The sequence below is a fragment of the Rhinopithecus roxellana genome, chromosome 10, assembly GCF_007565055.1.
Source record: "Rhinopithecus roxellana isolate Shanxi Qingling chromosome 10, ASM756505v1, whole genome shotgun sequence".
Classification (NCBI taxonomy): Eukaryota; Metazoa; Chordata; class Mammalia; order Primates; family Cercopithecidae; genus Rhinopithecus; species Rhinopithecus roxellana.
The window spans coordinates 5,491,958-5,505,897 of NC_044558.1; the positions used below are offsets into that span (position 1 = coordinate 5,491,958).

General features: G+C 49.0%; 1 protein-coding gene across 4 annotated transcripts in view; it reads left to right on the forward strand.

Moving 5' to 3' along the window:
- The window catches only part of CRACR2A (calcium release activated channel regulator 2A), a 190,042-nt gene that overhangs the window by 46,072 nt on the left and 130,030 nt on the right, over positions 1-13,940 (forward strand). Inside the window, exons 1-2 of one of the 4 annotated variants that reach the window (XM_030938598.1) lie at positions 8,479-8,507; positions 9,272-9,425. The exons of 1 other annotated variant lie outside the window; for it this stretch is intronic. The gene's annotated coding sequence lies outside the window, so the exon portion shown is untranslated. Of the gene's footprint in view, positions 1-8,350; positions 8,508-8,825; positions 9,015-9,271; positions 9,426-13,940 lie in introns of those variants that run through there. 2 more of the 4 variants (XM_030938597.1, XM_030938600.1) reach the window with 2 other exon arrangements.

Here is a 13,940-nt window from a genome sequence, read left to right on the forward strand (position 1 = left end):
CTGTAAGTTTGGTAGTTTTCATGAATATAAGCACTTTTCAGTTTGTTGCATGCCTGTAGTCATTTTTGAGAAATGAAATGGTTGTTTTTGACAGTTTTAAGTGGGGACTTTTTGACAGTTTTGAGTGGGGACTATAGTTGCTTTTTGAGGAAATAGATTATCGACCTCTTCACAGTCTTATGCCAGAAGTTCTTCTCTGGACATCAGGTTTTTATGGTGTCTCTCCCCGGCTGGGAGAGGGGGTGTGCAGGAGGGTAGGAGCTCTGGGCTGGAAGCTTTCCAACCTAGACTCAGCTGCACACTGGCTTTTACCCTTTGTAGATCTCGGTTCCCTTAGCTGAAAATCAGTTGGGGTTGGACAGGGTGATTTCTGCATTTCCTTCCAAAATATCAAGTTTCTAATGGAATTCAGAATTCAGCTAACATCTTTACATAGGAGATCTGAAAACTTAATCGATCTCACCCTTTCCATGATCTTTGGTGTCATTGTTACATGAAATTCTGTCTCCAAGGAGGTCATACATGTTATTTCATCTAAGAAGAGGCAGTGGTGCTTTTGACTTCAGTACAGAGAGAAGGATATTTTTCCCTCCCTCCCTCCCTCCCTCCCTCCCTCTCTCCCTCCCACCCTCCCTCTCTCCCTCTCTTTCTCTCTCTCTCTTTCTCTCTCTCTTTCTCTCTCTCTTTCTCTCTCTCTTTCTTTCTTTCTTTCTTTCTTTCTTTCTTTCTTTCTTTCTTTCTTTCTTTCTTTCTTTCTTTCTTTCTTTCTTTCTTTCTTTCTTTCTTTCTTTCTTTCTCTTTTTCTTTTCTTTCTTTCTTTTCAGAGACAGGGTCTTGCTCTGTTGCCAAGGTTGGAGTGCAGTGGCATTATCATAGCTCACTACAGATGTGTGCCACTGTATTAGTCCATTCTCACATGGTTATAAAGAACTACCTGAGACTAGGTAATTTATAAAGAAGAGAGGTTTAATTGGCTCATGGTTTCAGGAAGCATGGCTGGGGAGACCTCAGGAAATTTACAATCATGGCAGAAGGTGAAGGTGGAATAGGCACATCCTGCATGGCTGGAGCATGAGGAAGAGCAAAAAGGGAAGTGCTGTACACTGTTTTATTTGTCCATTTTCATGCTGCTGATAAGACATACCCGAGACTGGGAAAAGAAAGAGGTTTAATTGGAGTTACAGTTCCACATGGCTAGGGCGGCCTCAGAATCATGGTGGGAGGTGAAAGGCACTTCTTACATGGTGTGGCAGGAAAAATTGAGAGAGAAGCAGAAGCAGAACCCCTGATAAACCCATCAGATCTTGTGAGACTTACTATCACGATAATAGCACGGGAAACACTGGCCCCCATGATTCAACTACCTCCCCCTGGGTGCCTCCCACAACATGTGGGAATTCTGGGAGATACAGTTCAAGTTGAGATTTGAGTGGGGATACAACCAAACCATATCAACTTTTAAACAACCAGATCTTGTGAGAACTCACTCACTATCGCGAGAACAGCAAGGGGGAAAATCTTCCCCCATGATCCAGTCACCTTCCACCAGGCCCCTCCTCCAACATTAGGGATTACAATTTGACATGAGATGTGGGCAGGGACACAAATCCAAACCATATCAGCCACCATGCCTGGCTAATATATTTTTTTAATTTATAACTTTTTGTAGAGATGGGGTGTCACTGTGTTGCCCAGGCTGATCTCATTCTCTTTGCTTTGCTTTGCTTTTCCCTCTTCCTCTCCTCCCTCCCTCCCTCCGTCCCTCCCTCCCTTCCTTTTTTCTTTCCTGACATTGTAAGCCTTGACTATGTACCAGGCACTGTACTAGTTGCTTTTTACATGAATTATTTCTTTTTTTTTTTTTTTTGAGACGGAGTCTCGCTCTGTCGCCCAGGCTGGAGTGCAGTGGTGCGATCTCCACTCACGGCAAGCTCTGCCCCCCGGGTTCACGCCATTCTCCTGCCTCAGCCTCCCGTGTAGCTGGGACTACAGGCGCCCACCACCATGCCTGGCTAATTTTTTGTATTTTTAGTAAAGATGGGGTTTCACAGTGTTAGGCAGGATGGTCTCGATCTCCTGACCTTGTGATCCGTCTGTCTCGGCCTCCCAAAGTGCTGGGATTACAGGTGTGAGCCACTGCGCCTGGCTGAATTATTTCATTTACTTCTCACAACAATCTAATCAGGTAGGTCCTGTCCCTAACTACATTTTACAGATTAGGAAGCTGAAGAACAGAGAAACTTCCTGACATGTTCAAAGCTAAGTAGTTATTTAGTCTCTACCTCTCAATCCCCTTCTACTCTACAACACCAACTCTACACATAAATTAGACTTTTGGCATCATTGGTCATGTTTTTAAGAGAAGTGGCCAGGAGTTGAGAGGTGGGGAGGCTCCTCTGGCTGAGAAACACCAGAGATGTCTTTCTGCAGAAGGCAGCATGACAGCTGGATCTGGCTTTAGATTTTAAACAGAGATACATGGAGGGCCCTGCAGGCAGGGAAAGCAATGGTAGTATGACAACAGCAGTTGCTAGAAAGCAAATGCTGGACTCTTTACAGCTTATTTGTGGGTGAGTAGTGAGACATAAGCTTAGAAGGTGATATGGTTTGACTGTGACCCCACTCAAATCTCATCTTGAATTGTAGCTCCCACAATTCCCATGTGTCATGGGAGGCACCTGGTGGAAGGTAATTGAATCATGGGGGCAGGTTTTTCCTGTGCTGTTCTCATGATAGTGAATACATCTCACACAAGATTTGATGGTTTGATAAAGGGGAGTTTCCCTGCCCAAGCTCTCTCTTATCTGCCACCATTTAAGACGTGCTTTTTGCTTTCTGCCATGATTGTGAGGCCTCCCCGGCCACATGGAACTGTGAGTCCACTAAACCTCTTTTCCTTTATAAATTACCCAGTCTCAGGTAAGTCTTGATCAGCAGCATGAGAACAGACTAATACAGAAGGGTTGTTTTATCAAAACAAAGCATCTTTCTAAAAATGGTGATGTTCCCTGACCAACTTTTGATGGTGGAAGAATTAGGTTATTGGAAAGCACTCCATAATGAAACTGCCAGACACTTTTCTTAGTTTTCACTGGCTTGTAGGAGCGGGTTGGCTCCACCAAACACTAGGCCTAGAACATTCTTGTGCTAACAGAACCCCCTGTTTCACCTGACTACATTTGTTATTTCCTTATTTGTTATATTCATGGTCAAGATACTGTGGTTGGGTCTTGTGTGTATGCATGTGCATTCATGGGAAAGCAGAATTATGCAGGAAAAATATCTATACTTCCTAAGCAATTTATAACTGTAAAATAGTAGATACGAAACATTAATTTCATCATGCCCAGATGATTAGATAAATGATAATTTACTGTTAGGCCTTTAAGTTATTTTTAGCTGAGGTAACAATGTGGCTTCTTTAGTGGATACCCTTGAATATATGGTGGCTTTGATTTCTCTATTCCACAAACAGGGGATTCAGAAATTTGTGACAGCAAAAACAATATCCCCATAAGGTAGCATCAGGTACACTGTCTCTCAGATGCCACTTGTGGGGCAGGGGGATGGAATGAAATCCTCCATTCAGGGCCTGGAGTGGGCACCCACAAGCTTGTGGCTTATAGGTCAAGTCACCCTGAGCCATAGTTACCTCATCGGTAATACATGGGATTGGCTCTATGACTTCCAGCTCTCTCAGGTCTGTACCTCTGTGGCCCCATCTGAATGACGAAGTCTATTCTTGGGTGCTGCATGGAGAGTAGAAACTTCCTGCTCATGTCTTACTTGTCCTGTTTTGGAAGGACTCCAGATTTGTAAATCCCTTAAAGGAAGTACATGATTTTCAGAAATATCCTCAGGGAGGCCCTGAATTCTAGCCTGATTTTTCCATTGCAGCTATAAGCATGTAGCTTGAATTGGCTCCTGCAGTCTCATAGATGTCTCCTCCCCAAACATGCTCAGAGAGGCAAAGGATGGAAGATATGGATCCTGGGTGATTTCCCTCTGGTGTTTGCTGGCTCTGTAGAGCTCGCTAGCCCTCTGTTCCCGGCCGCTGTTTGATTTGGCCTTTGTTGGCGAGGCTCTGGGAGGTGGGGCAGATGCTGCCATTCTGTATGCAGCCCGAGAGAGTCAACATTGAAAAGTCCTTTTGGTTTTTGGCCTCCACCTGTTGGAAGCTCTGTAATTATTGCCATTCATAATAAGGAAGAAGGAACAGCAGAGGGATTCCTATATTAGAACAATGAATGTTTTCACTGTTCCTCTAAGGGGGCCAATAATAGGCCAATGGGCTTAAATTAGAGTTGAAAGCAGCAAGTGAACAAGAAAAAACAAAGAAGTTACAGATGCTAGGAGAAAGGATGCCACAGAGCATCAAGGTGACTCTGGAGGAGGGTACCTCGCTTCCTTGGAAGTGTCCCTGTGCCCTTCAAGTCAATTTTCTACTCCACCCACCCCTGACACTGGCTCTTCCCTGCCCCACCCCAGAGGAGGCAGCAACTCACAGCACAAGCATCTAAATGTTACTTACCCCACCGGTCAGCCCAGACCCTCCAGCCATTACCTATTTTCTTGGTTCATAGAGGAAACAGGGACCATGATCTGGGAGCTCTGCATCCATTTTCCTCCCACTGCCTTGCTCCCATCCTCACTCATCTTTACCTCCTCCTCCTGCTTCTGAGACTTACAGGCTCCTCCTAAGCCCTTGTGCTCGCCAGTCCTTCCTGCCTCTTCTTATACCAGGGCCATTGACCCTTCCTCACTCTCCGTGCTTTCTCTCTTTATCAGATTCTTAACCTCAGTCTACAAACCTCTTCCAGTCTCCTGCTTGGTTCTTCTGTTCCTCTCTCACACTGTTTGTCCCCTCTACTGCCAGCCTCCTTGAGAGTGGTACCTCCTTCCTTCTCCATTCCTCACTTCCATTTATTCCCAAACCATTGTGTTGGGGCTTCCAGCAACTCATCCAAAAAAAAAAGAGAAGGAAAAAGAAAACAGAACACAACCAAAAATACCCTGTTCTTGGGCTAATGACCTTCAAACTGCCAATTCCAATCCAGGCTTTGCCGTCTGTATTTACCTTTTGTATGTTCACTCAACTATCATGACTTAGATGCTTCTTACATGTCAGAATGCAGGCCAGGAGGACACCAGAATACCTCTAATAAAACCCAAGCGTCCTTTGGATGAATAGCCCATTAGGTTTTGTCTGCCAATTGCTTTTCACTGTGGATGACTTTATGTGCCCTTTTCTGGAGGTTGACTGGGTCTGGGCAGGCAGAGGAAACTAGAGTCCATTGGCAGTCTGGTGATCAGGGAGTATGGGTTGGAGGACATAACAGCTTAGGGCCCCAGTGGCACACATTTCCTGGTGTTGACATGACTTAGCGGTGGCCTCCTAGGGTGGCAGGGTTTGCAGCTGCTGTCTGGGGCTGCAGGCCCTGGTGCTAAACCAAGGCCATTCTCCTAGCAGGGAGCACAGTGGTAAGTCACTGGCAGCTGGGCAGGCTGCACAGCTGGGGAGCATGACCCAAGTGAGCTCAACACTGGCCAATGTCCTGTCCTTCTTTCACGGCTACCCTGTCTCTGTCACAGCCACCATCGTACTGAACTGCAATTGTCAATTCCCTGGCTGATTTTCTGTGACACAGAGCTGCTAGGGAAGAGCCTCGGTCCAGACCAGCTGTACAACTTGAACGGTCCAGTGTAAAATACAATTTATATGGCCCCTTGTTCAAAAATTAAGAATTTCAAGCAGGTGACAGGAGAGCATTAAACTACGTATGAAGCCCTTCTAAGTGAGTGGCCTATGTCAAGGGTCGCCAACCCCCAGCTACGAACTGGTCCGTGAACCTTATTGTGAATTGTGCATGTGAGGGATCTTGTTTGCACACTCCTTATGAGAATCTAACTAATGCCTGATGATCTGAGGTGGAACAGTTTCATCCTGAAACCATTCCCACCCCCCACTCCCATCCCCGGTCCATGGAAAAACTGTCTTCCATGAAACAGGTTCCTGGTTCCAAAAAGGGTGGGGACCTCTGGCCTATGTGACTTCATGGGTCACATGCCCAGGAAGCCGGCCTTGCCTAGGTCTTATTCATCACCTAGAGAGTGCTCAATAAATCCTCATTGAATAAATGAGTTTGGGTTTCTCCTGCAACACTGAATCAGGAAAGCAGTGTAGCCATGGGGAAAGAGGAAGTGGAGATCCTCATCCTTCCCACGGTCCAGGCTAGCTCCATAGCCTGGGGCCAATCAGTGAATATCAACTGTGCCTCAGTTTCCTACATCCATACATGGGAAGAACCATCTTTTCCCCGTCGCTTTTCTGCCGTGCACCAAGAGTAAAAGAGGCACAAATGTACAAACTCAACTTGCAGCAATTAATGTGATGGCTCTGTGATTCCGAAGGACACTGTGAGGTGTGGTGTTCTGTTAAAGAAAATGCCAGCAAATCAGAGACATCCCCATAGAAGCCAGAAGATGTGGTTAATGTTTGTACCATGAAATGTCTACGTGTTCTGAGGTGGGCTAAAGGACAGTTGCTTTTCTTCCCTATTAAATAGGTGGTTAGACTCAGACATAAGAGTACAGGAAGCAGAATGGTGTCAGAGACAAAGACGACTGCATGGAGTTTGGTGAGAAACCATCCCCAAAGCAGCAATTTTTTAGATGAGTCTCAGCCTTTCTGAGCCTCCGTTATTCCAACTGTGAAGTGATACAATTAACAATAACAAAAATTTGATAAGAGTGAATACATTTGACATTTTTAATGCACCTGCTGCTATTCTAAGCCCTTTAAAGATACACATTTATTTCGATTCATAGAACATACCATGATGCAGGAGCTGTTACTATCCACATTGTACTGAGAAATGTGGAGAAAGTTCCAGTAACTTGCCAAGGATGTATAGCTGGCAAGTTGGAACACTGAGATTTGAACCCAGGGCTTTGGCCTCCAGAGTCTGTGCACTAACCACTATAATACCTCTGAGACTGTGAGGGGCAAATGAGTGACAACACATTGCTTTAGAAGTGAAAGGCGATCTAAACGTGCAAGTATTAACAGTATTAAAAACGACAATAACAATGGTAGGTACCTCCAATGACTCTGACTTTATTTCTCTGGTCACAGTTTTCTCCTCTGTAAAATGGATGGGCAGGCTTTGCGTTGGATACTCTCTGAGGTCCCTTCCACTTCTCGGGTTCTGATAATGAAAGGTTCTTCTTTCCTCACATAGGGCTGAGAGAAGGGCAAGCCACCGGCTTGCAGAACTTGGAGGCTGAGACAGGGAAGCCTACTCAGGACAGAGCTGGAAAAGCCCAGGCACACAGTGAGGACACACCAGAGGGCAGGCCTCGGAGCCCCTGACACCCTTCTGAAACGCTGGTAGGGTGGAGGGAGGTTGTGGGCTAGTGGCTGGCTGGGCTGCAAGGAGAAGAAAGGACTCCACAGAGCAATTTATAACAGCTGCTCAGTAAGTGCTACTTTGTTTCTCTCCACCTTGGAATAGGGCTTAGTGTGTGTGAGAGGGGGATGCTACATAAACCAGCACTAGAAAGATGGGCTTACCAGAAAGAACTGGGGCCCTCTGCAGGGGCAGTGTCTGGGGAAGGGTTCTCCAAAAAAGGTGACATTTCAGAGGGGCCTGGATGGATGAGTAGGATTTCAACAGGCAGAGATGAAAGGGGAGGGTGCTCCAGGCAAAAAGCAAGAACTCCCAGCAGCCATGAAGAACAGCTGGTGTTTGGCAACAGCCAGTGTGTCCAGAGCAAAAGTGTTGTGTGTTTGTGAGGGAGAGAGGGTGAGGCTGGAAAATCAGGTTGTGGCCAGAGTGGGCAGGGTGGGCCTTGCCTTGTGCGCTAGGCTTGAGGGGTTATCCCGCAGCCTGAACACCCTGGGAGGCCTTTGAAGATTTACTTAGTGCTTTATTAACAAATATGTATTGGGCTTTGGGTTTTTGGTGTTTTGTTTTGTTTTTTAACGATTCATGCCCACAGTAGAATATACAGAAGGGTCCGAAAAGTATAAAGAATAAGATCCCCTATAGTTTCTGTTCCCGGAGATAACAGCTGGAGTGACGCCAGGCCGTTGCCGGGTTTTCGGGGTGCACTCCCAGACACCACCTCTACAGTGAGTCAGCAAGGGCCGGACTGACGCCCCTCCTTGGGAACCTGAACCGGGGCAAGGGGCCTAGGGAGCAGAGGGGCCCGGGAAGCCCGACCAGTCAGGCAGGCTAAATCGGCAGGGACCCGCCCTCGCCACCCAGGCTCCCTGGCAGTCTCAGGTCGCGCCTGCCCGCCCGGACCCCGCCGCTCGGCGCGCGCACGTCCAGGAGGGCGCCCAGGGGGCGCCGCTTCCCCTTCAGCTCCGCTGGGGGCTGGTCCAGCCGCGCGGATCGGAGCGGAAAGAGTCGGGCGGAGCACGCGGCGGGGCGGGCGGCTGCTTGACAGCTGTGAGCCGAGCGGGCGCGCGGGCAGGTCCACGGGAAGCGTACACGCTCAAGGTAATGTGCAGGAAGGTTGAGGGTTGAGGGTGGGCACCCGGGGCGCGGCGCTTCCTGCCTGCTTCTCCGGCTGCGAAGTGTGAGCGCGTGTGTGCAGCACATGGAGTTCGCAGAGGGCCTGGCTGGAGGCTGTGTGCCCTTGGGTGGGAACAGCTGGCTCCCCCGCCATCCCCAGGCCTGGCCTGGCCCTTGCTCCCCTCGCTGTCACTCGGTAACGCGACTGGAGGGGAGCCGAGAAGCCCTAGGGTTTTGGTCAGGAAGGGGCCTTAGGAACCCTCCAGCCTCATCCAGCCTCTTCATTTCACAGATGAGGAAACCCTCAGAAGGGTAAAGTGACTTGACCAAGGTCTCAGGCCTAAGAACCAAAACGCCTACCTTGCAAGTCAATGCTACTAGGAGCCCTGGCCACGCAGGCAGCACCCACAACTCTTGCCCCGTGTGGAAACAAAGAACCGAGACAGACAGAAGGACACAGAGAGAGAGAACCTCCCAGAGCAAAGGAAGGAGGTCAGGAAGTGGGCGGCTGCTGAGGCTTGGCTTCCGCCCTGGCCCCAGCATGTGCTGGTCTGGCTGTGTGGCCCAGCGGCCCTGTGCTGACTCTGCCTCTGTGTGTGTGTGTGTGTGTGTGTGTGTGTGTGTGTACACGCGCCCGTGCGTGCTCGTGATGTGTGTGTGTGTGTCTGTGCACCCATGCATGCACTGGATGCAGCGAATGTGCCCTGCCACGTGGGAAAGCCCTCTGAGTTCATTTATCTGTTTACAAGGTGTGCTTGGGAACTTGCCCTGTTTGGCTCTGTGGAGGACACCAGGAGTCTCAGAGGAATTCCTTCCGTGTGACTCTAGAGGACAAAAAGGGTCAATCCGTGGGAGTCCCCAGGGTGGTCAGAGGTCAGGAGGAAGAACCTAACTCGTGAGGTGGTGAGTTCCTTGTCTCTGGAAGAAAACAGCATGTACCGAAGAGTCTTTTTATCAAGGATGTGGGCATAGGGATATGAAATCAGGGCGGCTTGTTCCACGTGGAATCAGCATTTTTGTTGGAGGGTCCAGGGTTCCTGCCCCTTTTCAGGTGAAATTAACATGCACAACCTTCTGGGATAGTATTTGCCCGTAAGAGCAGCTTTATGCATAGTTTCTGAGTGATAAGTGAGAGGCTTCATGTATGGCTTCTGAGGTCCTGTCACCTCTCGGTTCTATACTATAAAGCATATAGAGGGAGTTTGGAGGAAGGAGGTTACTTCTGGAAGGAGTGACTCGCAGAGGGCATCCTGGAGGTGGCACTGAGGCCGGGCCTTGAACAGGAGTCTGGGTCTGGGCATATTGGGAAAGGACGGCTGAGCAAAGCCATGAAGGTGGGATGTACCTGAGGAGCGAGGAAGAATGTGGTGGACAGTCGGGTAAGGAGTGCTGCCTGGGAGAGGTGGCAGAGGCTTGGAGTGTTCGCCTCGTTATTAAGCCTAGGGATGTTTTGATGGTTTCTAAGAAGAGAAGTGACGGTTCTGGAGCTGGGTTCAGAAGAACATGTAATCTGCAGCTGGATATGGGATGTACTGCAGTGGAGGAAGCTTTGGGAAGAGAACCTGGGAAGAATCCCGTTGCAGTGACCATGAAGGGTTGAACAGGGCTGGTGGGACTGGACAGGAAGGGGCTAAAAGTCTTGGGGGTGGGGGAAAAGTCATCTGCTATGTGCCAGGGCCTGTGGTAGGAGATTTTCATGTTTAATCTCATTTAATCCTCCTGACAACCTCATGAGGAGATTGCTATGATCGTTCCATATTGTAGAGGAGGAAACAGAGAGAGGTTAAGTGGTTTATCCAAGGTCATGTAGCAAATAAGTGGCGGGATGGGGATTTTAACCCAGAAAACAATGGAGTAGATGCAATCTGGTAACTGAATAAATGTCAGGGACTAGAGCAGAAGAGACCAAGATGATGGCGATTTGGGTTCCAGAGTTGGAGTGGTTGGTAATGCCACTGATGGAGGTGGAACCCCAGGTGTGGGGAGTGATTGGAGATGTGTCAGCCTGTGGTGAGCCTGCAGAAAGCAGGCCCCAGCACCGCGGCAGGGGCCACAGTAGCCATCCATTCTGCCTTGGGGCTCCTTGTCGCAATAATTTGCTGAACCTGTTGTGGGGAAGGAGGGTTGAACCTGCAAGCTGCCTGGGTACTGGCAATGCAGCTGAGAGAAGTTAGGCTGGAGGAGAGCTAGTGAGCGATTCCTCAGGGACTGGCCTAATCACCCACTGAGTTCACATCACTCTTGCTTTTCTTCCGCACAAAATAATGTCTATTCTGTTGCAATGCACAGAGGACTCAGGCACTTGCCGTGATACTTTAGGTGAGAATTAGTTCAGATTTTATATTTTCTAAGGCCCTGGTTCCCTCCTATGTTCCCCTAGAGAAGAGCTAAAAGATGCAGTTGCCAATATTGCAAAATATTACAGAATTCAGGATCCTAAGAGCAGGTCCAGGGCCTTTTACAATGTCATAGAATCACGGTGTCCTAGAGACAAGTCTGCCCTATTTTACGGACGGAGAAACTGAGTCTTTGCGAAATCATGGTCCTTTGTCAGCTGTTAGTGAGTGGCAGAAATGGGCCCAGGCCCTTGGGCTCCAGAGGTTTTGCTTTCTCCACTGACACACAGGGAGGCTGCTGTCTTGCAGAGGAGCCTCCAGGGTTTCCTATAAAATAGCCCTGGGGGCGGAGCGTGGTGGCTCACACCTGTAATCCAGCACTTTGGAGGCCGAGGCTGGGTGGATCACCAGAGGTCAGAAGTTCAAGAGCCTGGCCAACATGGTGAAACCTCATGTCTACGAAAAATACAAAAATCAGCTGGGCATGGTGGCAGACCCCTGTAAGCCCAGCTATTCAGGAGGCCAAGGCAGGAGAATTGGTTGAACCCGGGAGGCGGAAGTTGCAGTGAGCTGAGATCGTGCCATTGCACTCCAGCCTGAGTGACAAGAGCAAGACTCCATCTCAAAATAATAATAATAATAATAATAATAATAATAATAATAATAAATTTTTTTAAAAGCCCAGGGGACAGTTTTGTAGACAGGTCGATGGACCGTTTCAAACCGGTACACTTTTCGTTCCTACCAACACAACACACACACACACACACACACACACACACACACACGCAAAGAAACAGCAACAACAACAAAAACCAGCACATTGTTCCACTCATCCATCTGTTGGTCATTTCTTTGCCTTTTCAAATTGCTTCCTTTCCTCTGAGAGAAATTTGATAAGGCACGGTTTAGTTAGAGCTGTAAAGGGTTCCATCCAAGTACAGGGTCAGGGGGAGGTCCCAATAAAGCCAGACGGTACCTGTGTGCACCACCAGAATCCTAAGGCACGGACAGGGAAGCAGGAAAGGAGAGGATGGCTGTAAGGATCAAGGAAGGAGGAGAGACAAAGTGCAGAGAAAAAGGAAAAGAGGAAAAGCTGAGTTTGTGCAACAGACAGGTCAGTGGCATGGGCAGAGCCTACTTGGGGATCTATATTTTGGGAACCTGGCTCCCCAGTACTCAGAGGCAGCATGAAGCAGGGAGATAACCAGGTGGACATGAAGTAGCCAAAGGGAGTCACTCTTATAATACATCATCCAACCTCGGGCACTGCCGGGAGTGAAAGGGGGAATATTCTTAGCAATGCTGGGACCACAAGCATAGCCAGGATGTCCCAGGCAATCTGGTCACCTTCACAACAGCAATGCACAGAAAGTGCCAGGCACAGCCCAAGGGCTGTCCGTGTATTCCCTTGTGGAAGCCTCACTGCAACCCAGCTGGCACTGCCATCATGCCCATTATATAGAAAAGTTAACTGAGAAAGAGAGAGGCACAGTATCATGTCTACAGTCACACAGCCAGTACACGGTTCAGGCAGGATTTGAACTCAGGCAGCTTGGCTATTTCAGAGCCTGCACCATAAGCGTCATGCTCCATTGGCTCTCTACTCACCAACAGCATCCACACAAAGACGCCCCCTTCCCCTCACAGGACTCAGCAGAGGGACCTTTGGGGTCTGTTTCCCCTCACAGCTGCTCTAACTGGTCAAGTTAGCATGATGTCATCTGGATGACATAAACAAGTTTGCAGTCAGGCTGAGGTGAGGGGGAGGACAACCTTCAGTCGGGTTTGTCCTCTACAGGCTCCATCCCTTGGACACAGTGCTGAGTCTTGGGCTCAGGTCTTGGAGTTCTCAGTCATCCTTGCCTTGTAACCGCTCTGCCCTTTCACTGAAGGCTGAGTTAGATACAGGAAGGACCTCTTGAAGTTCAGTGTTAGGGACGGGTTCCTCTAGGACCTCATCTGCCTGGGGCAACTAGAGGGTGCCACCCTGTGATGACAAAGTTATCTCCAGGGCCTCTTCAAGCTTGAGGGCTATAGAATTGTCTTTTGTGACAGATTCTTCAGGAGACAGTGCATGCCCCTCGTCGGTGTGTTTTGGCTCCCAGCCCTGGCTTTCTGAGAATGCCAGCAGGACACTTGCTTCCCTTGTCTGTTGACACATCCTGGGTGGGGCTGGCCAAGGGAGGCATTTATAGGGCAGCAGGCTCTATGGTGGGTGGAGTCTGACTCTGGGTGATGCTCCACGCGTTTCTAGAAGATGCAGGGAGGTAGGAGCAGGCAAGCTTCCCCTGTGGTTCAGATTCCAAGGGCCTCTGTCCCCACCCCATCTGTGCTGAAGCTCCCTCATTCACACAATACAGCTGCTCTGCCTGGGGGTGGACACATGTGAGGCTGGGCCTGAGAACTTGTGGGAAAGTGGAAATGGCGTTTTACCGAAGCAAATTCCAGCAGTGAGGTTGGATAGGCTTAACACCCAGCCCTGTGCTTGTGGTGTACCCCTGAGCCTGTGGAACTCTGTGCCCTTCTGGGCTTAGCTAGAGGAAAGGTGAGAAGGGCGAGACATAGCACACATGTGACAGATGCACCAGGACAAGCTGGAACCAGTGGGTGTGGCTGCCCCTCCTCCCGGAACCTTCACTTGTATTTGTGGCCAGACAGCTTCCTTTACTCCCTTTTTAACTCCCAGCAGCACCAGGGGACGTGGGAGGTTGGCTACAATGACCCAATTACCAGTGCAGACAAGAGGAAAATCTCCTATTACCTGGGAGATTGTTTTATTTTCACTTTATTTACTTTAGAGATTGCTCAGCATTGAGCTCCGGGATTTGCAGTCTGTTAGAGTTCTCTTGGTAAATGGATGGAGCTTTGCCACATTGTCCATTGCACATAACCACATACCTTCACCTGCTGGGATAGAGGGTTGGATTGGTGTGGATGCGGGAGGGAGGCCAACTTCCTGCAGCCCCACTTTGACCAAACATGGAACTCCAGGGACCTTCTTTCCACTGCACCTCAAGGTTGATGCACAGAAATACACCAGGCATGGCTGAGAGTTTGGCATAAATGAACTCATCTTTAT